The sequence below is a fragment of the Ostrinia nubilalis genome, chromosome 20 (genome assembly GCF_963855985.1).
Source record: "Ostrinia nubilalis chromosome 20, ilOstNubi1.1, whole genome shotgun sequence".
Classification (NCBI taxonomy): domain Eukaryota; kingdom Metazoa; phylum Arthropoda; class Insecta; order Lepidoptera; family Crambidae; genus Ostrinia; species Ostrinia nubilalis.
This window is the reverse complement of record NC_087107.1, coordinates 5,402,137-5,429,107: the sequence shown is the minus strand read 5'-3', so window position 1 is coordinate 5,429,107 and position 26,971 is coordinate 5,402,137. Positions and strand designations below refer to the sequence as shown.

The 26,971-nt window shown below is 43.2% G+C and overlaps 1 long non-coding RNA gene across 1 annotated transcript; it reads left to right on the top strand.

The window, feature by feature from the left end:
- The first annotated feature begins 234 nt into the window (after positions 1 to 234).
- Positions 235 to 3,736, top strand: LOC135081730 (uncharacterized). The gene is made up of 3 exons (XR_010259250.1): positions 235 to 289; positions 1,596 to 1,824; positions 3,064 to 3,736. It is a non-coding gene; the product is annotated as an uncharacterized LOC135081730 (long non-coding RNA).
- The last annotated feature ends 23,235 nt before the right edge of the window (positions 3,737 to 26,971 follow it).

Genomic DNA, 26,971 nt, shown 5'->3' with positions numbered 1-26,971 from the left:
GACATCCCGAGAGGCAGCGAGAGCTCCCCAGTACACTCTCGCACTCGGCCTGTCTCGTGGGCCCTCTGCGAGTAAAAAGAAAACAGACTGACAGGAGTCTTGCCATCGCAGCTGGTGAGTGGTTATCTTCTCCCAGCGTACTCCCCGTCGGTGCGTTCGTCGGCGTGGGGCGTGTCGCGGCCGTCCCGCAGCGCGCGGCGCGGGCGGCCGCGCGGCTCGCGGCACGCGCTCCAACGCCGCCCCGACCCCAAGCCGCAGCCCGCCGACACTGCCATTGCTATTGCAGCTGGTGAGTGATTACCTCGGATATATCCTTAGGGGGATTACAGCAGCAGCAGTAGGAGTAGCTAGTCCCAAACTAAGGAACATTTGGGACATTTCTACGCAACGTTTAACCGACCAGCCGCCGCAGCCCGCTGACACTGTTATCGCCATCGCCATTGCAGCTGGTGAGTGAGTCCTTAGGGATTACAGCAGCAACAGTAGCAGCAGCTAGTCCCAAACTAAGCACGTTTGCACTATGGGACCACGACGGATATGAAAATATGGAGATACCTACATTTTTCTGAGGGAGCTGGGTAAAAAAACCACTGACAGAAGCCGCCGTCACAGCCTGCGCCCGCTCACACCGCCATCGCTGCTGGTGAGTAACCTTTGTTCCTTTCGCAACATAAATATCCTTTTGATGGCAACCAGCTGTAAATGAAGCACCGTCTAGTACCAAAGTAGTAAGTTTTTTTGAGAGAGCTGGAAAGGAAAAGTGTTCTAAAGGAACAGACTGGGAGGAGCCGCCGCCGCATTTCGCGCCCGCTAAAATTGCTATTGCTGCTGGTAAGTGAGCACCTCTTATCCTTATGCCAACTGTACACTCTAGTCCGAGAGTTCTCGTGCAGCCTCGCACTTACCCTCGTATGTGTCGAGTCTCTTGGGCTCTCGGCGAGAAAAAAGAAACACACAGGAGCCTTGCCATCGCAGCTGGTGAGTGACCTTCTCCCAGTATACTCCCCGCCGGTGCGTTCGTCGGCGTGGGGCGTGTCGCGGCCGTCCCGCAGCGCGCGGCGCGGGCGGCCGCGCGGCTCGCGGCACGCGCTCCAACGCCGCCCCGACCCCAAGCCGCAGCCCGCCGACACTGCCATCGCCATCGCAGCTGGTAAGTTGGCACTTCGAACAGGGGAGCGGGAGCGAGACATCGATAAGGAGACATAGGGATGTCTAGGTACCTCTAGGGCTCTCCCTAGGTAGCGAGAGCTTTCTCACACTCTCGCACTCGGATTGTCTCGTGCGTGAGCGAGAAAAAAGAACAGACTAACATGAGCCGCCGCCCCGACCCGCCGCCGCTGCCTGCGCCCGCTGACACCGCCATTGCTATTGCAGCTGGTGAGTGGTCTTTGCTCCTTTTGCTATATAAATATCCCCAGGATGGCAGCCAGCATTAAATGAAACACCATCAACATTCTAGTACCAAAGTACTTATTTTTTTTTAAGAGTGAGCTGGGTAAGGAAAAGGAATCACGTGGGCATTGTAAACACTAGTCCATCTTATGTAGTCGTAATAGTGCGATGTTTTTTTTTAATTATATTTTTTCATCTACCAGGAGCCGCGCTACTAGAGTCAGACGCGCCCCTAGAGACAATAGAGGCAGGCGGGGCGCCTCGCGGGGAGTTGCGCGGGCGCCGCGGGCCCGGCCGGCCGCGATTACGCGCCTCGGCCCCGCGCGCCGCCCCGCGCCGTCCGCGAAGGCCCCGCGAGCCTCTACTGGTACCACTGGCGCCACCGCCGTAGACAAAGAAGACTATAGCGTGTCTCACGAAGAGTTGAGCAAGGTTGGTGTTCTCATTATTGTTACAACCGTCTACGATTGAGCCACTAGAGGCACTTTAGCGAGCCACGAAGACTGCTGAAGCTGTCTTGACTATTAAGTCGCTAGAAGCGGACGGAACGCCTCGCGGGGAGTTGCGCGGGCGCCGCGGGTCCGGCCGGCCGCGACTGCGCGCCTCGGCCCCGCGCGCCGCCCCGCGCCGTCCGCGAAGGCCCCGCGAGCCTCTACTGGTACCACTGGCGCCGCCGCCGTAGACAAAGAAGACTAGCGTGTCCCACGAAGTTGAGCAAGGTTGGTGTTCTCATTATTGTTACAACCGTCTACGATTGAGCCACTAGAGGCACTTTAGCGAGCCACGAAGACTGCTGCAGCTGTCTGACTATATTGAGTCACTAGCAGCAGACGGGGCGCCTCGCGTCGTCCGCGAAGGCCCCGCGAGCCTCTACTGGTACCACTCGCGCCACCGCCGTAAACAATGACTAGTGCAGGTTGGTGCTCTCACTGTTGCAACTGTCTAACTTTCTAGCGAGCCACGAAGACTATGCTGCAAGTTGGTGTTCTCATTGGCAACTGTCTGACCATTGAGTCCCTAGAGTAGGGCGGGGCGTCGCGCGGGGAGTTGCGCCTGCGCGCCTCGGCCCCGCCCGCTGCCCCGCGCCGTCCGCGAAGGCCCCGCGAGCCTCTATTGGTACCACTGGCGCCGCCGCCGTAGACAAAGAAGACTATTAGTGCAGGTTGGTGATCTCACTGCTGCAACTGTCTGATTATCAAGTCTCTAGAGGCGCCCTAGCAAGACACGAAGACTGTGCTGCAGTTTAGGTGTTGTATCATTAGAAGCAAGTGGGGGTTCCACGGGGAGCTGTGTTAGCGCCGCAAAACGATTGAGTTACTCACTTCCACTTCACTATTGTCGAATGTCGAATGCATTCTGGGGGCGTAGTGTGAGTTTACGTCAAACGGGGCGTAGTGTGAGTTTACGTCAAACGCATTCGATATCGACTGCGCAAAAATTTACATTAAATGTGTGACAGATTATACAGCGCCCCTAGAGGAAATTTGCAAGAACTAAAATCTTCATACATTTTTTTAACGCAGTCGATATCGAATGCGTTTGACTTAAACTCACACTACGCCCCCTGACCCCGTTACAACCAAGATCCTTTAACCCCAACGACATTTAATTACTGCATTATAATAAAATTATGCAATTTATGGAAATTATATAACAATGTTTTTTTTTCAGATTCCACGCTGCATCAACGGCAACCCAGGCCTGCGCGTCCTACCTCCCACTAGTGCAATTTGTAATTATTGCAATATTTACAACAGTCATGTACAAAGAAACGCTTTTATTTGTAAAGTATTACACGCGAAGTTTCTGAAACTTTGCCTTATTATTTATGTTGCTCATAAACAAATATAAAAACACTTATTATGTAAGATTTGTTATTTGTTCTACTATTTATTTCATTAAACACTTAAATGAATTATCACTTAAAAATAACATTGAACAAGATGTGGAATAATAACAATCTGAGTTAAAATGTATAAATATTTTGTATAAATACATAACAAAAATCTGTAATTACATTAAAATTATGCCATGTTTAATGTATTAATATATCAGCTAAACCAAGATTTGGCTGTTCTTTTTATTTTTGCTCTTACATACTTGTAGTTGAATCTTTTATCTTTCTAAAGAACAACCACCTTAATTTTGTTCGAAAATTAATGTCTGTCATTTCTGGTTTAGTTGGTACAATGGAAGTAAATCAAGTATTACTTGCAAAAACAATATACCCAAAAATCTGCTATTTGGATTACCATGATACCATGAATATGAATAACCATTATGTTCAATGCATTGTTAATTATGCAACATGACGTAAACACTGAAATAAATATTATTATGAGAATTTCTGTGTTTATCTTTCTTGACCTTTATTCATAAAGTTAAATTTAGTCCATGCTCATATTTTTCTTCAAAAACGTAATGTTATTAAAATCTTAAACTTATGATATGCACACTGAAAATCTAATCTAAATTACACGAACGTAAATATAATATTTGTTAACCGGACTTTTGATTGAAAGCTGTCACGGAAAATAAGTATCATAACTTCGTTAGTGGCATACTCCAAAGGTCAAAAGCTCCAAAAGATACGGCAGATAAAGAAACTTGTACCTACATGAAGGTTTCAGTTAAACGCTAGCAGATTATAGCTACCGTTAATGGAATGTGGGAATGACAATAGTATTGTTTGGGAAGCGTGCGGGTCACGGCTTAAACGGGTCGGCATATCGGCACACAGTGGAGGTTGGATACAGTAGGCCTACTAACATTTCCACAAAACGTGTGTGTCGTGTCGTATTATGAAAGTAACTCAAAACTCTATCCAAATTACAGTTTCAAGCGGTGAATAGTTGAATTTTAAGATTAACCATAATAAATGTGGGGACATACGTAACCACCCCATCACGATTGTTGAGTCCGTCCAAAAGCAAACAGAATCGAATTTTAATCTAAGTGACTCAACAATCTTTTTGTACAATCTCGCACCAATTAAAGCACCACAAAGTTCTAATTTTGGGATACTGATCGTTTTCAAGGGAGCAACCTTACTTTTTGCACATAGTAAATTAATCTGAAAAGTAATCAAAATATACGAATTATTTCTTCAGTCAGCGTTATTCATTCAATTAAACGTCGAAACATTGGTCCTACGAGTCGGACGGAGCCTTGGACTCAAGATATTGCACGGAAGTCGTTGCCCGGCGCGTATCCTGAAACTGAAGCCAAAGACGAGGAACCAGGCCAAGACACATCAATCGGATCAACGGTCAGGTGTTATCCTTCCTTTTCACGTCCCATCCTAATCGATTAGTGCTGAAACAGTGTTATTTTTCAAAATTCCAGCCGTTTGTGGTGTTCGTGACAACTGCAACGTCACAGCCTACTGTGCGCCGTAAGCGAATAAGGTGATCCTGCAAAAAACCGTACGTACTCCTTGCTTTCTAATTTCTTCCCATAATGAGCGATGAGGAATATGTTTCTGCAAATTCTAAGCTTAGAATTCCTAAAACATCTTCTAGGGAGGGTAGTCGGTCAGCCTCCAAAGAACGTTCTACTTCTTTAAAAACATCCGTTACAGACCTAAAAAGGCAAAGAGGAGTACTCAAAGCTCGATTAACGTCATTCGATAAATATATTTCAAAATTACAAAATATCGATTTGACAAAGCCTCAATTAATTGAATTAAAATTAAGAATTTCTCAATTGGAGTCTGTATTTGATGAATTTAATGCATTACAAAGTAAAATAGAGGAAATCTCTGATGAAAATGATCTTGTAAGTCTTATTGAATATCGAGAAAGTTTTGAGGAACAGTATTACGGATGTATTTCTCTTGCTAAATCGATTTTGGAAGACAATAGTGATGATATTGTTACGAATAGCGGTAATTTATGCAAAAAAGGTCAGTCGATGCAAATTAAATTACCTGATATTAAATTACCCACCTTTGACGGTTCTTATGACAACTGGCTAGAATTCAAAAATTCTTATTGTACTATAATTCATTGCCGTACCGATTTAGATGCGATTCAAAAGTTCCATTATTTGCGGTCAACGCTTAGCGGTAGTGCACTTCAGGTCATAGGCGCATTGGAATTAACAGATGCAAATTATGTTCATGCGTGGGAACTATTAGTCAATAGATTCCAAAACGATCGTCTTTTGATACACAACCATGTAAAGTCGTTGTTTTCTTTGCCAAATATGAATAGGGAATCACCTTTACTTATTAGAAAACTAATTGACACTATTTTGCGTAATTTACGTGCCCTAGAATCATTAGGAGAACCCACCAAGTCATGGGACACTCTGATTATGTATTTAATCGTATGTAAACTCGATTCATCCACTGAACGTGAGTGGGAGAATCACAAGGGCGCGTTAATTACAAATAGTTCTAACCGTAAGTTGAAACTGGACGATTTGCTGACCTTTCTCAAGAACCGAGCTGATTTATTAGAAATGATAAACGTGAATAATAATAATAGCAATTCTAATAACAGTAACTTTAATAAATTCAATAATAGTAATAAACAGTCTCAAAATGTGAAATCTCCAGCAGTGCAAGCACATAGTTATAGTTATGTGGCTGCGAAATCGGAAAACAATAAATCAGCTAAACGTAATCGTGTTTGTGTATTATGTCGTGGGAATCACGCGTTATACATATGTAGTATGTTTTTAAATTTGTCTGTTGGGGATCGACATAAATTAGTCAATGATAACAACCTTTGTCCCAATTGTTTACGTCCAGGTCACTTGATTAAAGACTGTTTTTTCGGCCCTTGTCAGCAATGTAAACAAAAACATAACAGCTTACTACATAAAGATTCCCTCAACTGTGTTAATACGTCATCACATAATGCATCCAGTACGTCACAATTAAAATCAACTGTATTGCATTCATCATTGAATCAAACACAAAATACACCTCTGCCGGTGTTGACGCGACCAGTTCTATTATCTACAGCGCTAATCGAGGTACTGGACGACAATAATAAGCGACACACGGCACGAGCGCTCCTAGATAACGGGAGCCAACATTGTTTCGTTTCGGAAACATTTTGTAAACGAATTAAGTATACGAAGTTTTTACAGTCCACTGTTCGAATATCAGGTGTGGGACAATCGGTGTCACACTCTAATAAATTATGCGATTTGATTATTCACTCAAAGTTAAACGATTTTTCTACGAGCGTTCAATGTTTTGTTTTACCGCGTATCACGTCATTCTTACCGCCCGTGAGTATCGATGTTGAGACTATACGAATTCCAAACAACATCGAGCTCGCTGATCCTACTTATTATTTACCTTCGGAAGTCGATTTATTAATAGGTGCGGACTTATTTTGGGAAATTCTAAACGATAATAAAATACGATTAAAAAGTGGTCCGTACCTTCAAGATACGAAATTGGGCTGGTTGATTTCCGGGCCAATTTATACGAATAAAATGCGTTGTAAACAAAACATTCAATGCAATTTTACACAAACTATCGATTTACAATTACGTCAATTTTGGGAATTGGAGGATAGTGGCCCTCGCGAAAATATACTTACCTGTGATGAACGTAAATGCGAGGAAATATTTAAAAATACGACAAAACGGGAAATAGATGGTAGGTTTTCAGTTCGAATACCTCTAAAGGAGTCAGCTAATTTGTTGGGTGACTCATATTCGGTTGCCTATAAACGATTTCTCTCTTTAGAACGGAAGTTAGAACGTATGCCTCAATATAAACGTATGTATGCGGATTTTATACGAGAATATAGGGATTTAGGTCACATGACTAAAATAAACGAGTACAGTGATCCACACTATTTTTTACCGCATCACGGCGTATTTCGCGAGAGTAGTACTACAACTAAATTAAGGGTAGTATTTGACGCCAGCTGCGCCACTACCTCTGATAAATCCTTAAACGATTTACAGTTTATCGGACCTAGGCTTCAAAACGATATTTTCTCGATTTTATTACGCTTTAGGCAATATTATTGGGTAGCAAGCGCGGACGTCGAGAAGATGTTTCGACAGACGCTCATTCATGAAGACCAGCGTAATTTACAGCTTATACTTTGGAGAGAAAGCCCTTCGGATCCGATAGACGTGTATAGGTTAAATACCGTGACGTATGGCACTGCGTCAGCGCCGTACCTTAGTATGCGATGCCTACAACAGGTAGCACAGGAATGCGACGATGAAAAAATATCGCGCATTATCAAAGAGGACTTTTACGTTGATGATCTAATTACAGGATGCGATGATCCTGCTGAATTAATAAATATTTGCGAAAAAATATCACAAATTTTAAGGCAATATTGTTACCCATTACGTAAATGGACATTTAACTGTGACGTAACCTCGACAAACTCGTCAAAAGAGTTGGCAATAGGCGAGCATACACAAACAAAAACACTCGGTTTAGGATGGCATAATAAAAATGACCTACTTCATTTTACGTCCGAGTTAGGTAAGAACTGCGATAACACTCAATTAACTAAACGAAAGATGTTGTCAATCATTTCTCAAATTTATGACCCTTTAGGTCTCCTAGGCCCTGTTGTCATAATTTCTAAGATCATTTTACAAAAGCTGTGGCTATGTAAAATCGACTGGGATGACCTAGTACCGAGTGACGTCACAGAAAAATTCCATAAATTCATAAATTCGATTCAAAAACATTTACACGACATTAAAATTCCACGATGTGTTAGGGCAGCTCACACTCATCGTACGGAACTACATATTTTTTCAGACGCATCACAAGATGCATACGGCGCTTGTGCATATATTCGTACAATAGATGAGAATTCAGTAGTCTCGCTTAATCTACTATGTGCAAAAAGTAAGGTTGCTCCCTTGAAAACGATCAGTATCCCAAAATTAGAACTTTGTGGTGCTTTAATTGGTGCGAGATTGTACAAAAAGATTGTTGAGTCACTTAGATTAAAATTCGATTCTGTTTGCTTTTGGACGGACTCAACAATCGTGATGGGGTGGTTACGTATGTCCCCACATTTATTAAAAACTTTTGTACAAAATCGAATAACAGAGGTAAACGAGTTGACAGGCGATTCACTGTGGTTGCATATAGACGGCGATAAAAACCCAGCCGATCTAGTGTCAAGGGGCCTTTACATCGATGCACTAAAGAACAATAACCTGTGGTGGCACGGGCCTACCTTTTTACATTGTGCAGACTGGTCAAGGGATACTCAAGCGATACCTATCCGTGAAGATCTACCAGAGTTAAAACTTAAAATAGTTAGTGCAGTTTGTACAAATGCAGATAGCTTATTCGACTTCAAAAGGTTTTCACAGTTTAATAGATTGAAGCGGACTGGAGCGTACCTACTGAGGTTCATTCACAATACACGCAATAAGCAGGCGCGACGCACCGGTCCCTTATCAGTCGCCGAGTTACACGATGCAGAAGTTGTTGTGACACGCTGCGCGCAAGCCCAGATGTTTCCGACTGTATACAACAACTTATTAAACGAAATACCACTAACAAAATGTAAAGAAGCGAATGGTATTTTAAGTTTAAATGTATTTCTTGACGATAATAAATTAATTCGTGTGGGAGGTAGGTTATGCGATTCGTCCAGGTTTAATTATGATAAACGGCATCCTGCATTGTTGTGTAGCAAACATCATTTTACCGGTCTTTTATTTAAATACTATCATAAACATTTATTACACGCTGGACCCCAGCACCTATTGTGCACTATACGCGAAAGTTGGTGGCCGCTTTCTGGTAGGAATCTCGCCAGAAAAATAGTGCATGAATGCGTAAGGTGTTCACGCCTGAAAGGAAAAACTTTAACTCCAATAATGGGTAATTTACCTAAAGAACGTTTAGAGGCAGGTTTTCCTTTTATGTACACTGGCGTAGATTACGCGGGACCAGTTTTCATATTGAACCGCAAGGGTCGGGGGTCAAAATTAATAAAGGCATACATTTGTTTATTCGTTTGTTTTACAACTAGATGCATTCATTTAGAATTAGTAAGTGGCTTATCCACTAATGATTATATTTTAGCGTTAAAGAGATTTATTTCAAGGCGCGGAAAACCCGCAGAAATACACTCTGACAACGGAAAAAATTTCGTTGGAGCAGAAAAAGAGTTTCCTTTATTAATTCAAGATAATATCGATAAAATTATAGATTTTACTGCCAACGATGGCATAAAATTTAAACATATTCCTGTATACGCTGCTCATTTTGGGGGACTTTGGGAGGCAGGAGTTCGATCATGCAAGCATCACCTTAGACGTATAGTAGGCAATGCTCACCTAACATATGAGGAATTTAGCACTGTTTTAGTACTAATTGAAGCCATCCTAAATTCCCGTCCTCTATCAGCTATGTCTACAAATCCTTCCGACCTCTTACCCTTAACTCCTGCCCACTTTCTCATCGGCCGACCGTTGACCGCTCCAGCCTGCGAAGACATCACCGAGGTGCCGAGCAGTCGCCTGGCACGCTACGACCGAGTCGAGCAACTACGGCAACATTTCTGGAGGCGCTGGTCGACAGAATACGTGGCAGAGCTTCAACTAAGAACAAAATGGAAAACGCAGAAGGACGACATAAAACTAGATAGTCTCGTCCTCATCAAAGATGATCATCAATCGCCTCTCAAGTGGTGCCTGGGGAGAATCATACGCGTCTTCCCTGGCAGAGACGGAGTTTCACGAGTCGCTGACATTCGCACCGCGACGGGGACAGTACAGCGGGCCTTTTCAAAGATCTGCCCACTACCACTGCCCACTGCAGCTGAATTGTCGACGCCTGCAATCTCGTCGACGCCTGCAATCTCGTCGACGTCAGCAATCTCGTCGACGCCTGCGATCTCGTCGAGGCCTGCGGTCTCGTGGACGCCTGCGGCATTATCGGGGAGCCCTTCGATGACACACGCATGAAGATTCGATCATCATCATTTTGGAAGCTTGGAGCTTCCAAGGCCGGCGGCATGTTAACGCCATCTATCGGCGCATCAGCGCACATAATACGTCTGAAGTTGTATACGAGCAAGGAGCCTGGAGGGGAGCGCGGGGGCGGCCCGCGTCAACTTCACTCGATTACCAGCAAGAAAACACGTACGAACAACGGTTGTAAATTAATCTGAAAAGTAAGCCTCCCAAAGTCCCCCAAAATGAGCAGCGTATACTGGAAAATTATAGATTTTACTGCCAACGATGGCATAAAATTTAAACATATTCCAGTATACGCTGCTCATTTTGGGGGACTTTGGGAGGCAGGAGTTCGATCATGCAAGCATCACCTTAGACGTATAGTAGGCAATGCTCACCTAACATATGAGGAATTTAGCACTGTTTTAGTACTAATTGAAGCCATCCTAAATTCCCGTCCTCTATCAGCTATGTCTACAGATCCTTCCGACCTCTTACCCTTAACTCCTGCCCACTTTCTCATCGGCCGACCGTTGACCGCTCCAGCCTGCGAAGACATCACCGAGGTGCCGAGCAGTCGCCTGGCACGCTACGACCGAGTCGAGCAACTACGGCAACATTTCTGGAGGCGCTGGTCGACAGAATACGTGGCAGAGCTTCAACTAAGAACAAAATGGAAAACGCAGAAGGACGACATAAAACTAGATAGTCTCGTCCTCATCGGTTGTAAATTAATCTGAAAAGTAATCGAAATACACGAATTGTTTCTTCAATCAGCGTTATTAATTCAAATAAACGTCGAAACAGCTTGAATCTATTTTTGAATTGCTTAACTAGGTACTTAAACTTGATGGTGAATATTTTCTTGATAATTTAGTTTTTATCTTTCACTCGCTTTGAGATGACGAAGCTAGCATGAGAGGGGTTTTTCGTAACGGGATTGTCGCTTGATAGGTACCTAATACATAAATATCTGAGATTTAGTGCTCAAGCGTTAACACTACGTAGTAGAACAACGACTTTATGCAAATTCATACAAACTAAAAAAAATGTTTTTTCTTTCACTGCGGAATGACGTCTTTTGGAAATTGGTAATTATTATATCCTATAGGAGCGAACATACTGATCCTACCTCAGTTATGTCAGTATCGACTTGTTAAAAAGTAATTTATTCCCGCTCCTTGACGGCGACCGTTACAACTTAATGTCGCGTTTACGTGTTTCGTAACCTTTGTATGGGAAATTAAATTTGTCCTCGTATTTGAAAATGAGCAAAGCAAAGTGGCCGCATCCGATATCCGATGCACTTAAGAATCATGCACGTTTGGATCTGCCTTGACATACTATACAAATCTTGGTTGAATAAATATGCGATGATGATGAGAAATACGTTTTTGGTATTTTTTTGGAATGTATTTCTGGGAATTTAAAAATTATAAAAGTAGGTAGGCCATCTATTTCCTTTTCTTAAAATGCGCTTTTATAAAGCGTCTTTTACACATCCCAGTATTTGATTAGATAGGTAGCTAGGTACCTACTTCAATTCTACCACTGCTTCGGGACAATAAATAGGCAGTTGCAGTGCTGAGAAGAAACAGCACAAAAAACTCAATCACCATTGTCAGCCTCATTTTTCAAGAGTTTAAAAGTTTCAGTACTGAAATAGAAATGGGATATACCTTCTTAGGTCATAATAATATGTTACTGTTCAAAAAGGTATAATTTTCCTAGACAAGTAATTCAGTAGACATACCTACATTCAATCTACGTTAAAAGTTATTTTTCTCGGCGGGATAACTTCGAGCCTTCTTTCCTACGGGACCCTAACCGCTAGTTATGTGTCATGTCAGGAGAAGTCTACCACAATTGAGCCGTCACGGCGGGCCGGGTCGCGTTAACCATTATAATTAGGTAGCTGTCGGTCGCCGCTTTGTTCGCTGTGTGATCCGTGTTTGGTGAAATTCCCGTTTTTACTGTAGGTACCTTTGTTTACAAGTATCTATGCAAGTACAGTCAGCATCAAGTACAGCAAAGTAGCCAATAAGTTCGCAACACGTCTGTTACTTGGAATAAGGTTGTGTTATCAACTTTTTGGCCACTTTGGGTGGCACAAATTGACGCTGGCTGTACAATAGAATTATTAGTATTTTCTGATACAATTTCACACTTTAGTACTTCAGTTAAGCTACTTACTGGTCTTGGGGATGGTCCTTTACAGGGCTTTTTCCGAATATACCCAGACCCATTAAGCCTATGATACACAGCAGGAGAACAGTGAACTAAAACCGCGGATTGTCCAAACGGGGAAAGAACGGGAGTTTACTGCATTACTAAAATACCTTTAAAGTAAGTTCACTTTTTAGGTAATACTTAAAACAATTTAAAGCTCTCTGGCTCTGGGAAAGCCATTGAAAAGAACGATGTTTAGGTTTTTTTATGCCACTGATGGCTAACAAACGAACTATACGGGCTTTTTACAGCTTTAAAATTTATTCATTTAACAATTTTGTGCTCCACATTGCTTGTTGTTGTACTGTAAAAGTACTACATAAGTACTTGTAATAGCAATATAAAATCGATAAGCATTGCGCCCACGACTAGGCTGACCAACCGTTCGGATAAGCAGGTATAGGTAACTTTATTTTACACCACACAAAACTGACAAAAATGGTACCAAAATTGGTGCAGCGCGATTTAGGTACGCGGTCTTTAGGCAGCGATATCTAGAGCTGTCAATTCAGTTCGGGTTATTTGTTTGAAATGAGGGAGTTATAAAAAAGGGAGTGACGCGTGACGGTGATATGGATAATACTAAACTTAAGTAGCATTAAGTAAGTAACATTCTTGCAGTGACTAAGCCTTATAAATTGTCGGCTGTTTGGTGTAGTGGTTCGAAACGGACTACTATTCCGGAGGTTGCGGGTTCGATTCCCGCACAGTACAAACATTTGTGTGCATGAACATATTTGTTTCTATTGGACTGGGTGTTTTCTATGTATAATATGATGTATTTACAAAAAAAAAGTATTTAAGTATGTTTATGTCCGTTGTCTAGTACCCATAGTACAAGCTTTGCTTAGTTTGGGACTAGAAGCGCAGTGTAAGATGTCCAAGGATATTTATTATTTATTTATTTATTATTTATAAAAGCTTTGTAGCCTTTATGGTTACCCTACTCACGGTTGTGGTCGTTCGCACAGAACGTTCGCTTTCTCGTGAGTTGTGAATCACCATGAGAACTATCTTTCCACAAAGTTGGACGGACGTGGAACAATTTGCCACTCGATGTATAAAAGTGCTCAAGTCACAAGCTTTGGCGAGTTTGTCCTCTGTATGGCTGAAGTTCAAAAGACATGGGTTAACTGAAAGACTCAAAAATAGATACCTGCTGCCTACGTACTTTTATAAGTACCAACACGTTTACTGGAGTGCTCACCTAGGCACCTAGAGCACCCGTCCGAATAGCACGTACACGAAAAGCACCTAGTCTAGACTAGTCCACGAACAGCACCCAGGTTATTTCGATATCTTTTTTCAGGACTTCTTTCAAAGCACCTGGGTGCTGTTCGTGGACTAGACCAGGCGCTGTTCGTGCAGGTGCTATTCAGTCGGTTGATCTCTAAGATAAGAGGGCTACCACAGTAAATTACAATTCAACGCACCTTTCTTGTACACTACCTATACTTTTTGTTCAAAAGGTTTAATTAAGGTAGCAGGGTGCTTCCACTAAAAACTTAGCTGTTGATTTCTAGATGCTCGTGACGAAAAAAATCTATGTGTTATTCTTTTTCTGCGATACAAGCTTTCTTGCTTAATGCAGAGACTGCCAGAATAAAATTGTACTTGTGTCATCTTTTAGTAATAAATACTTTTTTCACTTTTTATTCAAACCCAATTAATTAAACCGCAGCTTTTCTTAACTTTGATCACATGCGCCGACGCATATTCGCCGTTTAGTATGCGCGGCGCGCGCGCGGGGGCGCCGGCTAGATGACGCGAACATTTCCTCCTAATTGTACGGATTGACGGTTATTGTTGCTGCCAATGTCAGGAACTGCTACTGATTATGAAAGGGTGAAAGTTTATGAACATTGCTTGATAGAGCAGCCAGTTAAAACAAACATATTTTGCGGATAGAGCCTTACAATAATAACCCTCCTTCTGGCGCAGTCGGGTAAAAAGGGAAGATAGACACGATGTGCTTACGTGTGGTACGATGTGGAAAAAACAATTTATTGCGTAGGTCAACCGATGACATCTGTCAAAAATGATGTCGTCAAACTTTCATTTGAGCGTATGCTAAGGCTAAGCCTATGCGCAGACCATTGATTTTTCGTCGGCCGATAGTTTAGTCGGACAGTTGATCAGTATGGGCATGTATGGAAGTGCGCACATTACACCGATTTGATTTGGCCGATTCTTCATACAATTTAAAATCGGGCACAACTATCGGCCAACTAAAAATCGGTGGTCTGCACCTAGTCTTAGGGTAGCTCGCAGAAGTTCACAGAATACCTTCTCAGTGTTAGAGTTCCTTTTCCGAATTGATATTTGTGTGCTACGACCTTAAAATGTTACATCAACTCCACTTGTCGATGTTCACTCGGTATTAATACCTACGAGTAGGTATTAATTAGTCCGGGACTCGCTCTAACGAGGGCTGTGATCAGGCTTCAGTCGGGTAGTGTTGCCACTTGGCAAAAATTTACTATATCGATAGAATGTTATATTAAAGTATCGATAATACACAACTATCGCCCTAGATTATCTGAATCTCATATTCTGTTGTATTGAAGAAAGCTGAAAAAAGTGAGCGAGTTTCTTCTTCCACCTTTTCTCGGCACCATATTTCATGTTGATTATCTCTTGATTTTGGATTGGGATCGCGAATAGAGACCACGCTTCGACAAACCTTCCTAGTGTAGGTAAGTTTGGAAGTCCCGCGTTATAGTCGAACTAGCCGAAGGATAAATTCGTACCTACTTAATAGCTGTACGAAAAACTAGATCGTATTCCTTAGCCCCATATCGGGGATTTTCCTCTAGCAGTGGACTGAAAAACTGTTTTTGTTGTCAAATATCGATAATCAAATTATCGATACACGGCAACACTAGCAATGTTCATGGTTTCAGTGAACTGAAAACGGTCAGCGGCTAATGAAGCGCCCCCATTAGCGCCGCTTTTAGATTACGTAACTGATAACAACTCAGCTGGAAGATAATAAGTAGGTTATACTCCAATAATCGTTTGCGGATAGTTCAGAAAATCCACATCGTTGTTTATGTAAGGACTTACACTCTTACATAAGAAAGGACTCGAACTTCAGTTTTGTGGATAGGGATTTGAAGGAGTAATAAGTAAGGTTACCTAATTTGAAATTACAGTAAACTTTAGACCTACATGCAGGTTTAGTACTAGAGTGAAAATACCTAAACTTTTTCACTTGATCAATAAAACTTAAACTTTTGAAATCAATAGACATTTTGAAAATCAAAACAACATTGCAAGCTTGGCAAATAAGATTTTCATCTTCACAATTCAGGTTTGGGATGTTTCTATTCCTAAATTTTTTTCATTTTCCGATGGTCTTTGCGGACACATTACAGAAAGACAATTTTAAAGAGACCCATGAGAACTCCCTGAAAAAATCAAACCTATAAATAAATCAAATCAAACGATGCGATTTTCTACCTCTGCTCCTACCTCCATAGATCACTCGACGACAGTTACAAATACTTGTACGTAGTTTTTATCTACATTAATCATCACAAACCGCCCTCGATGACAATGATGTTTAGTTTTTGCGAACGTTCCGACCGCTAAGAGCATTCTTAGGAATTGTTCTATAGGTGATTAGTGAAATTTTAGGAGTGGCTGAGAATTCGAAAGGCATTTCTGCTAGTTAGTAAATCGTGTTAGATGGATGTTTCATTCACACTCGCAGGTCTTGCAACTGCTGTTAATGAGCTATCTATCGTTAGGTTTTCCTACAAGTTTATTACTTTTATTAAATGTACAATATAGGCTATAGCCAAATATATTTCGATTTGATTATTATTTAACTATTTTATAAAAACATAACCCTCCTTCTGACGCAGTTGGGTAAAAAGATATAAGGTAGGTAAGTATGTCCAATATTCCCTAACACGTAACATAGTATCGCGTTAACTCGCTTGCTAGTTTAATTTTTATAATTTTAAAACTAACTAACTTTTGTAAATTAATTTGTAATTAACATTAAATCTTACCCTATGTTGGTGTTCTTGGTATACCTATACCTAACTGTAGAGTTTACTTACTACTACGTTCTGGGTAGATGATTATTTTAAATCAGGACCGACAGTGTGCAGGTTCTTCTCTTTTTAAATCTTTTTAGGAAATAGCACATTACACCCTTAAATTGACGTCCAAAATCAGTAGATCCCTCACTTCTTTATTTGCCTTTGCGGTGTCTAACTCTGGTGTGTATACTTTTATCTTCTCTACAAGTATTTGTGTATTATTATTATTTACTTTCTTTCTGCCCGCGGCTTCACCCGCGTGGAATTTTTCGGTTTTTATATAACCTATGACACTCAGCAATTTTGTGGCTTTCTATTGGTGAAATAACTTTTAAAATCGGTTCAGTAGATCCCGTGATTGCCCCTTGCAATTTAATAAATATACAAAAACACACAAACTTTACCTCTTTATAATATTAGTATAGATTATTTAATTACTTATATATCTATTTACTTATATGTCTATTTAATTCTACTTCTCACATATAACACTAACTCAAGTAACATTATTTAAGTAACATTTAACGTCATTTCAACGAGTCTGTTTTCATTATTGTATTTAGACAGAGCGGTCTGATCCTAACACAAGTTGATAAAACTTATATTTTGTATTTTTTTTTTTTTGTATTTTTGTTGTGTGTCAGGAGGGGGTCTTGTAAGAGTGGTGGGTTAAAAGTAGCGAGAAGGCAGGGGCAGGGGTGTAGGAGCAGGATGACGGATGTCTTTACAAGCTGGGAAGCTGTCAGTGATGATTACACCCGGTGGGATTCTCAAACTTTAGTACTACTTCTTTAGTAAAATGATTGTTGTGTTAAATTACTTACTGATCGATCCACTACCAGGAGGCGTAACTTTAAAGCGTTAGAACTTACTTAGTGTTAAGCATGTGAATCGGGATTTTTACACTTCAAACAATGCCCGTGCTGGGGTGGCCCAGAATGGTCTAGTGTTCACCTCAGAAAATCTTAGAGATAGAAAATCCATAATTTTACGATACTAATCGCATCCCCGAGCTATTTCATGTAAGGATCCGCCTTCCCTCCCCCTGAAAAATAACCCTGGATGCAAATATTGCTTTTGAATTTATACGATTTTTTATTAGGTCTCTAACTCCCAATAGGTAGAGGTAAAGATAGGTTAGAGTTGTGAGGTATCACAGAATGAGGGCTATCGTTTTTATACTTAACAGTTGGCACCCCTGGCGTTTGACAGGACCTTACTCTACAGTGGCGCTAACTGGTGAGCGCTAAAACGATAGCTCTCATTGATTTTAACCTGATGGATTTACCTACACCTACATTATTTTAACATTTTGAGAACCATATATTATGAAAGCGATAACATACAGTTCGCGCGAAAGATAAGTGTATCCGCACCCCACCTATATTTTTTTAAACATTCTTTACACCCCAAATTAAAACGTTACCGATCGCGGTGTGGCAAAAAACGCCGTATCCAATGACACCCCACGTGCCGTTAAAAAAAAACAAAAATATCCCGCCAAAACGTGTGTTTCATTACGTGACGATTTTGTTATGACTGAAAGTATTTATGGTTTATTTTTTGTGTTTGCTTTTTATAAAAATAGAGCGGTATTGCTTGGATGATGTTACACGAGTTTTGGATATTGATATGAGTATTTTTTGATATCTCTTTCAAAGGAAACAAACTGCAAAACTTGTATAATAGTTGTTGCAATTCACGAAGGCGAGTGAGCTTTCCATATGGTGGCTTGCTACTGCTCGTTTTTCAAAAGTTTTGATAGACATTAACACTGTCGTTATGTGCATGAACACGTACAAACAAGAGTAAAGCGCACTCGCCTTCGTGAGTTGCAATAACTATAATATTTCTTATTATTTATATTGTTTTATAGACAATTGTAATTGTGTAAATGCGCCTAACCATTTTAGCAAAAGTTTGACCTTATTTGTTTGTTTGTTTACGAGTGTGTCATTGAAAATAATATTAGATCGACTATGTATTGGAAACCTTCGAATCAAGGCTTTCTGCAACATGTAGCCATGAAAGAAAATACAATAACTTTTTACTCGATTGCGCCAAGAGGGTTAATGTCTAAGTTTAGGAAAAGCTTTTCCAAAGAACAAATAAATACAAATAATGGTTTCCATTACTTCTGATTCCACTGCAAATATTCTTGCAATTAAATTGCATTTCAATACCTTCGTGCAGACGGCATTTCAATTAGCAAAACTTAGTTTCTCTGAAGAAGCCAGTTTGTGCAAGCAATCAGAATCTTTACAGGCTTCAACGATTTATTTATTTGTTCTTTAACGGGGACAAGAACATTGGTTCGCGTCCCAGTTCTCTTGGTAATAAACGTGTAAGCTAATATTTGATACACCAAGGTTTTTGATTTTGTATGTTGAGTGTTGGATAGGTTAAGGACGTGTAAGTTATTGTATTACAAAGAATCGTTTTTAATATTTGTTATCTGGACGTGTTGAGGTCGTTGAAAGGGAAGCCATTTAGTTGGGCTGTTTACCTAGTGTATAAAACAAAGTAACTTACCGACTTAGATATAAACCTAGTGTGTGGTAGGTACACAAAGAACTTATAGAATTCGGTTTTATTGTAAAACGTTTCAAAAAATTACATTACTAGGTTCATTAAGCAATTTACTGCCTGAAAGCTCTATTGCTGAAAATCGGAAATATGTATAATTTGAACAACTAGAGTTGCAAAACTATTTCAAGATTTACTTAAGAAAACTATTGCGTCTGTTTGGTGATATAACAAACACGTTTTTCGGGTGTAAAGAAAAGCATTTTTTGTGAAAATAACAAATACAACGCAACGGAAATACCTCCCTCTGTATTTTTATTTCCGTAGAATCTCGGATAGCGAAAATGTACGCGCTGATCGATTTGTCCGTATTTTTCAACTCCGGCGCAAGTTTGCTGTTGACGAGGGTCTAATGAATACGACTCATCTTTTATCGAGTTGTCTTTGGTTTCGTTAATAAGGCTAGTATTATAAATACACCATTTTTGCTCAATTTGTCTTTAAAATTTTTTAGCAGTCACATTTTTACATCCAAACAACTCTACAGGACCCTTGTGTTTCGAAATGGTCCCATTAAGACGATCGAAATGTATGTAATTTTGTGACTTCATTTTCAATGTCTTTAGATTTTAAAATGCAGTTATTTATGCCAATATTTTCAAGCTATTCATAAAATAAGTTTCAAAAAAGTTCAAAGTACGCTTGTGTGACCTTCTTTAGTAATGTAAATATAGTTTTTCACTGAAATCGTTGTCAATAAACTAAAAATTTTCCTATCAGACACTGAGTCAATTAAGCCGGACGTTTTCCGACCGCCGCCGAGTTCACTGGCCGGTCCAAAAGCCACTTAGTGGTCGCGTAATTGAAAGTGTCAAGCGCAGCCTGCCGGTGGCGGTGACCACTGACCCACAGCTAGAGGACAACAGAAAGCTCATCTGTTTGTTAATCCATAGCATTAATTAACCAGATCAGAGTAGGTACACTGTGCCATGACGGGATACAATTACAGACAGTAATTTTCAATTCAATATGCATGGTATTTTGTTAACTTTTCAAAATAAGAGTCTTTGTTTCTTAGTAGGTTTTTGAGGTGTCGTCGCATCAAAGATTGACAAGAGGATTAGTTTTAAGAGAAATATACTCGGAGACTCGGAGTACCTACTTAAATATTTAAGAAATTGGTTATTGGTCACGTATACTGATGGTATCGGAATCAGGATATGCACAAAAACATTTTTTCACGGATGTCGTGTAGGTAAGCTATACTCGTACTTCTTTGTAGTGACCTGTCTGATCTTTCTGAGATGCTGTATAGATTTCCCATTAGCAGCGAACGGCTCAATTGCCTGGCTGTAGTAAATTTAGCCAGATCAATAAAGTGCCGGCTATGGCTACCGGCGGGTGTAGTTAATTTGGGGAATAATTAGACAATTCGATAGGTACTTATCTATAGGAATTATTTGATACACAAATGCATGAGTATTCTTGAACACAATATAATATTTGGTCCGCTACAAACGACTGATCTTATACCTTCTTAGGAACAACTTGTAACCTAAAAAGTATTTTAGGCTGATATGAAATTAAAGGAATTTCGGAGCATATTTATACGTCAGAAAATTTCTAAGTACTATTTAGTAATAGGTACTACCGTACTACTTATAAATAAATAAATAAAAGTTATTTATGGTTTCCCACAGCCAAAATTTTAAAGTTACAATTAAAATTAAAACTATAAATTATAAACCAAAATATCATACCTTTTAATTATCTAATTAAGCACGGCCTATACGGGCGTCGGTCTCGGTACAGCATCATTTATAATAGTACAACTTATGTAAAATTTAGTCTAAAGCCCTGGCGACTATCCGGAAGTATTTCCTCGTTTTAGGTACTGAAATTAATTTTCAGTGTACGTCCGCCATTGGCTATTCTGGTGGCGTGCATATTTCAGCATTGTCTGCCGCGCCAATCTGTGCGAGTTCATAACGTGACCGAGGTAATGTGGCCATACTGCTTGAGACTGTCTTTGATGATGTTTAAAAAGGTTAATTGACATGAATTTAACTTGTTCATAATGTTTTAAACTAAGTATTGAAACACACCACTGGACATATTTTTTAAGTCTTCCGATTCCGATGATGTGCAAGAGCGCGATCTGCGTTTTCCAAATCTGTTATTTATTAGTTTGTACGAAATATTGTAGAGTTCTTCTTCTTCTTCTTCGTTCCACCAAGTGGATCTGCCCACACTAAGGCTGGGTTGCACCATCTTAGTTTAACTTTGACAAACGTCAAAAATCTGTCAAACTCCATACAAAAACACCAGTTATCGTTGAAGTTCCGGTCAAAATTAGGTGGTGCAACTCAGGCTAAGTCTTCCGGCCTGTAGTTGTCACTCGAGAACTTTTTTGTCGTTATCGAAATCCTTGGAGAAATCCTTTGTCCAGCAGTGGGCGTCATTTGGCTGAAACGATACGATTGTAGAGTTTTGAAGCTACAAAAATCATGGTCACCACAATCCGCTCTGGCCGGAGGTAATAACCGTGAGGTACGACCGTTATCACCATTGCATTAATGCGTCCGAATTGCTCGCGATTAATTGCTTGCATTCTAATTAATACGTCGAATATTGGAATGGAACCAGCTGGAATGGGATTCTGTGGAACCACACATACCTATTCATATCTACTAAGTTGATATAACCTAACTGAAATAGAAAATACCTCTGTAATTCTGTTATCTGTTACACATTCATACATCTTACCACTAATTTTCTGAGCATTGAACGTTGAGTAGGGACTTGAACAACAAGAACCAAGAAGGCTGCTTCTTTTTTTAGAAAATGTAATTTTTTGAACAGGATGAAATAGGGAGTGGAAGTAAATTCGGGAAGTGGGTAGTGTGTGGAAAATTCTGCCTATTCATCTATTACTTACTGGTACGTTTGTAACTAAAACACAGATATGCGAACAGCTAGGGACCGGAATTCGTTGGGGTGCGATGGTGAGGGACCTCCACGTGGTGCATCCTGGGCAACGTCCGCGTGTTCTGTCACGCGGGCGGCTGACTCTTCACCTGCGCGGCAGGTTACGTCAACTCGGCGGGCCTGTCGGGCAACCCGTAACCCCCCAACGGAGGGGGGCCGGGGGTCCTGGCTACGGAAGCCGGGGCCAAGACAAGGAAAAGTCTCTAAAACCCTCAAACGCCAAGGTGTGGAGCGGGCCGAAGAGCGATATTGGGTCTTCATAGGCTCGATATGGTCGGCGGAGTAACGTCGGCCATTACCGCTCCCGGGAGTAAGGTGGGGCAGCTGCGCCCGTAAGCAGAGTTATATAATGGACAGTGCTCAAACGAATAATGTTACCCGGGCGGGTCCCAGCCAAGCTGGGGAATCCCGTGGCTGCCCTCAGGGTAGTCGGCCTCATGTATACGGGGAGGCCAAGCCTGTTCTACAGTCCTCTGTGGCTGCTTATGTAAATAGTCTAAAAGAGAAGGAGAGCGGCAATGCCGATTTAAATATTGTAAATAGTAGTTCTGTAAATAGTGGAAGTGTAAATATGGAAGTTTGTACAAACACTGTACATAAAGACGGAAGCGGCGATGCCGCAGACCAAAACAAAGGTGGAATCGACTCTCGATTTTTCGCGAGCCGTAATTACATAGAGGATACTGACCAAGAGGGCAACGCTTCTGACACATCATTTGCGTCGATCGCGTCAGCCTCATCTCGGCCCATTTCACAGGCTAGTTCGCGCACCTGCTCAAGGTCGTCGTTGCGACCTAAGCTGCAGCGAGCAGCAAAAAAGCGGAGAGAAGAAGATGAGACACAAGGTTCTGACTCTGTTGCTTCGCCAGCAAAAGTACCGAAAACGCCAAACACAGCCCGCAGAGGGCCAGGCAGGCCGGCAAAGACAGGTGCGAGCGCATCACGCGCGTTCGCTGATGATCAGGTGGTGCAAGAACGCAAACGCCAGAAATATATGGAGGCAGATGAAGAAGCGGAAATCTGGGCCAAAAAGCTGATCCAGATGCGCTCCCAAGCGGAGTACAAGGCCAGCCAACTATCGACGGAGGAAGTGTTGGAGCACATTCGTACCAGCGCGGATGCCGTCGTATTTGCGTATAAAAGGTGCGAAAACATATCAGGCCCCTTCAAAAGGACATTCAAAGAATCCGCTACCAACATTGCGGGGGCCATTGCCGCACTTTTGGAAAGATCATCTCCAAATGACGAGATAAGACAGCTAACAGCTGCCAATAAAAAGATGAAACAGGAGCTTGAGGAACTCCGCAAGGAATTCCAAGCCTTGAAAGAGCGTAGCACCGACAGTAATTCCGGTTCCACTCTAACACAAACTCAACCGGACCGGGAAGAGCTGACTCGTGACATAATGGTTCAAGTTGGAACCATGGTGAATGCGCGCATTGAGGCGCTGCAGCCTCGGCTTATGCCGGAAGAGCGTCTCCGGCCCCCACTTGCGGCAGACAGACGCAGGAAGGCAGACTTTCCACCCCTTTCATCCAAATCAGCGACGGCCCCAGTGGTGGTACCTATAGAAGCTCCAAAGGCTGCCTCCAAAACACTCAACGTCGTTGCAAATAACTCGAAGGCCGTTCCCCCTAAACCGGCACCCAGAAAAGCCTCAACAGCCAAAACTGGGACGGCTGCGAAGGCGAAAGAGGCTCCGGTGACAGTGGCTGAACTTGTCACTGTAGAGCCCACCCCCGCCACAAAGAGGGGCAAGAAAAGGAGAGGAGCCGTACGTCAGGCCCCGAAACTCGTACAGGAACCGCATCCGCTTCCACCCCCTCCTGTGTCGATGGATGAAGGATGGACCACTGTGGTAAAGCGTGGGAAGCGTAATGCTCAGCCGCAACCACAACAGCAGCAGCAGAGCCAGAGACCCAAGAGTAGGCCAAACCCAAAACTCCGCCCACCGAGCTCAGCAGCTATTATGTTGACGTTGCAACCCGGAGCAGAAGAAAGAGGTGCGTCGTATGACACTTTGATCCGAGACGCGAAGGCTCGTATTAATATAGAAGAGCTAGGGATCTCTGGTGTTCGTTTTCGTAAAGCCAGAACGGGAGCAAAGTTGCTTGAGGTCCCAGGGGCATCAAGTGGGAGCAAAGCGGATGCCCTCGCGGAGAAACTCCGTGAGGTACTACCAGAAAGCGACATACGTATCTCAAGGCCCATTAGAACCGTGGACGTGCGGATTTCGGGCTTGGATGACTCAGCGACGAAGGAAGAGGTGGCAGCCGCGATCGCTAAAGTCGGTAGCTGTACTACAGACAGCATCCGTGTAGGCCCGATCCGAGAATCTTTCATGGGGACTGGGGCCACCGTAGTGAAGGTGCCAGTGTCGGTAGCCAATTTGATCTCGCAGGGCCGGCTTCTGGTTGGATGGGTGTCGGCCCAGGTAAGAATCCTACCAGCGAAACCCCAGCGATGCTACCGCTGTCTGGAGAAGGGGCATGTTAGCGCCATGTGCTCGGCCGAAATTGATCGCAGCGGTCTATGTTATCGCTGCGGAAAGCCCGGTCACCAGAGCAGGGATTGTTCTGCAGCGCCGCACTGTCCCTTATGTGCTGAGGCAGGTGCTCCCTCGGAGCACAAAGTGGGGAGTAAGAGCTGTTCCCCACCAAAAAGCAGAGACGGAAAGGGCAAACGGGGGACCAACATGGACCCAGCCGCTACGCCCACGCCCCAGCTAGGCACGATGGAGGAGATGGAAATCGCTGGATAAGAATGGCCGTACGATTCCTTCAGGCGAATATCAACCACTGTGCTAGGGCTCAAGATCTTCTTAATCAGAGCATCACACAGTGGTCGACTCAGGTCTGTATAGTTACAGAGCCATACCTCGTCCATGATCGTGACGATTGGGCAGGGGACGTGGAAGAAAAGGCCGCCATTATCACAAACATATCAGCAAACTCACCCCCTTTCGGCAACATCAGAAGAGGTCGCGGATGCGTGGCGGGGCTGGTTGGAGACATACTTGTCATTGGGGTGTATTTTTCACCCAATAGGTCGCTAGCGGAGTTTGAGACCTTCATGGCGGAAGTCAGTGTCCTGCTATCAGGGTGGAGCCGCCCCCGTGGTGTCATTGTTGCTGGGGATTTAAATGCCAAGTCCACCGCATGGGGATCTCGTTTTACAGACGCTCGAGGTCGGTTTGTGGAGGAATGGCTGATCACCAACAGTCTGGTCATTGTCAACCGCGGAACGGTAGAGACATGTGTGCGTATGCAGGGCGGTTCTGTTGTAGACATTACGTTTGCAAGTCCCGCCCTGGCGAGCAGAATCCGGAACTGGGAGGTTCTGGAAGGGGTTGAGACACTGTCGGACCACAGGTATGTGTGCTTCGACATCTCCCCCGTTCATCCTGCCCCTAGCAGCCCGAGCCACCTACCTGAAGCTATCGGCCCAAGATGGGCAATCAAGAAACTGGACAGGGAGAGCCTCATTCTAGCATCGGAAATCGAAAGCTGGGCTCGATGCCCCGAAACAGTGGAGCCGTCTAGAGAAGCTGAGTGGTTCCGGGAAGCCATGTCGCATGTGTGCGACTCGGCGATGCCTAGAGTCAAGGCATTACCATCTCGCACAGCAGTGCATTGGTGGTCTCCGGAGCTGGCCCAGTTGAGGGACGACTGCGTTGAAGCTAGACGCCGATACTCTCGGCATCGCAGGCGCCGTCAAAGAGATGAAGCGCAGGATGCCCCTTTGTATGAACAATACCAGCGGGCAAAAAAGGAACTACGGGGTGCGATAGGGGCGGCTAAACAAGCCGCCTGGGAGGAGCTCCTCTCCACCCTAAACCAGGATCCGTGGGGGAGGCCCTACAAGCTCGTCATGAGCAAACTTCGCTCATGGGCTCCCCCTATCACCACCACAATGGATTCTGGTCTTCTGCGCAGCGTAGTCGAGGCTCTGTTCCCAGCCAGGCTGGACTTCACGCCGCCTGTCACATACAGTGCAGCCGGATCCTGCACAGGAGAGGCGCCCGTTGTAACGGAGGGAGAACTAGGGGCGGCAATTTTACGACTCCGAGCCAAAAACACTGCTCCCGGGCCTGATGGGGTGCCTGGGAAAGCTTTAGTGTTGGCTCTAAATAACGGATTAGAACCGCGATTCCGCGCTCTACTTACAGCGTGTTTACGGGAAGGAGTCTTTCCTCAGAGATGGAAAACGGGAAAACTCGTCCTTCTCAGGAAGCAGGGACGTCCAGTAGACTCGCCGTCAGCTTATAGGCCTATCGTCCTTCTTGACGAGGCAGCGAAACTCTTTGAGCGGGTTATTGCTGCCCGTCTCAACAAACATCTCAGAGACATAGGCCCGGACCTGGCAAATAACCAGTATGGCTTCCGGCGAGGCAGGTCTACCATCGACGCAATTTTGCAAGTAAAGGAGCTAGCCGTAAGAGAAGTGGCACGAGGGGGATGTGTAGTGGCGGTGTCTCTAGACATCGCCAATGCCTTTAATACTCTACCCCACCAATGTATTGTAGAGGCTCTGAAACATCATAAGGTTCCTCAATACCTACGGCAAATCATAACCGATTACCTTCGAGAGAGAGAAGTGGTTTTCCCAACAAGCGACGGCTGGGGCAGGAGGCCAGTGGAGTGCGGTGTCCCGCAGGGGTCGGTCCTAGGGCCACTCCTGTGGAACATTGGCTACGACTGGGCCATCCGTGACCCAGGAATGCCTGACGTGGGTGTTGTGTGCTACGCCGACGATACCCTAGTCACGGCAAAGGGGAATACTTTTAGGGAGGCGGCCATTGTAGCGACAGCTGGAGCTGCGCATATTGTAAGTCGCATTCGGCGACTTGGACTTAGGGTAGCACT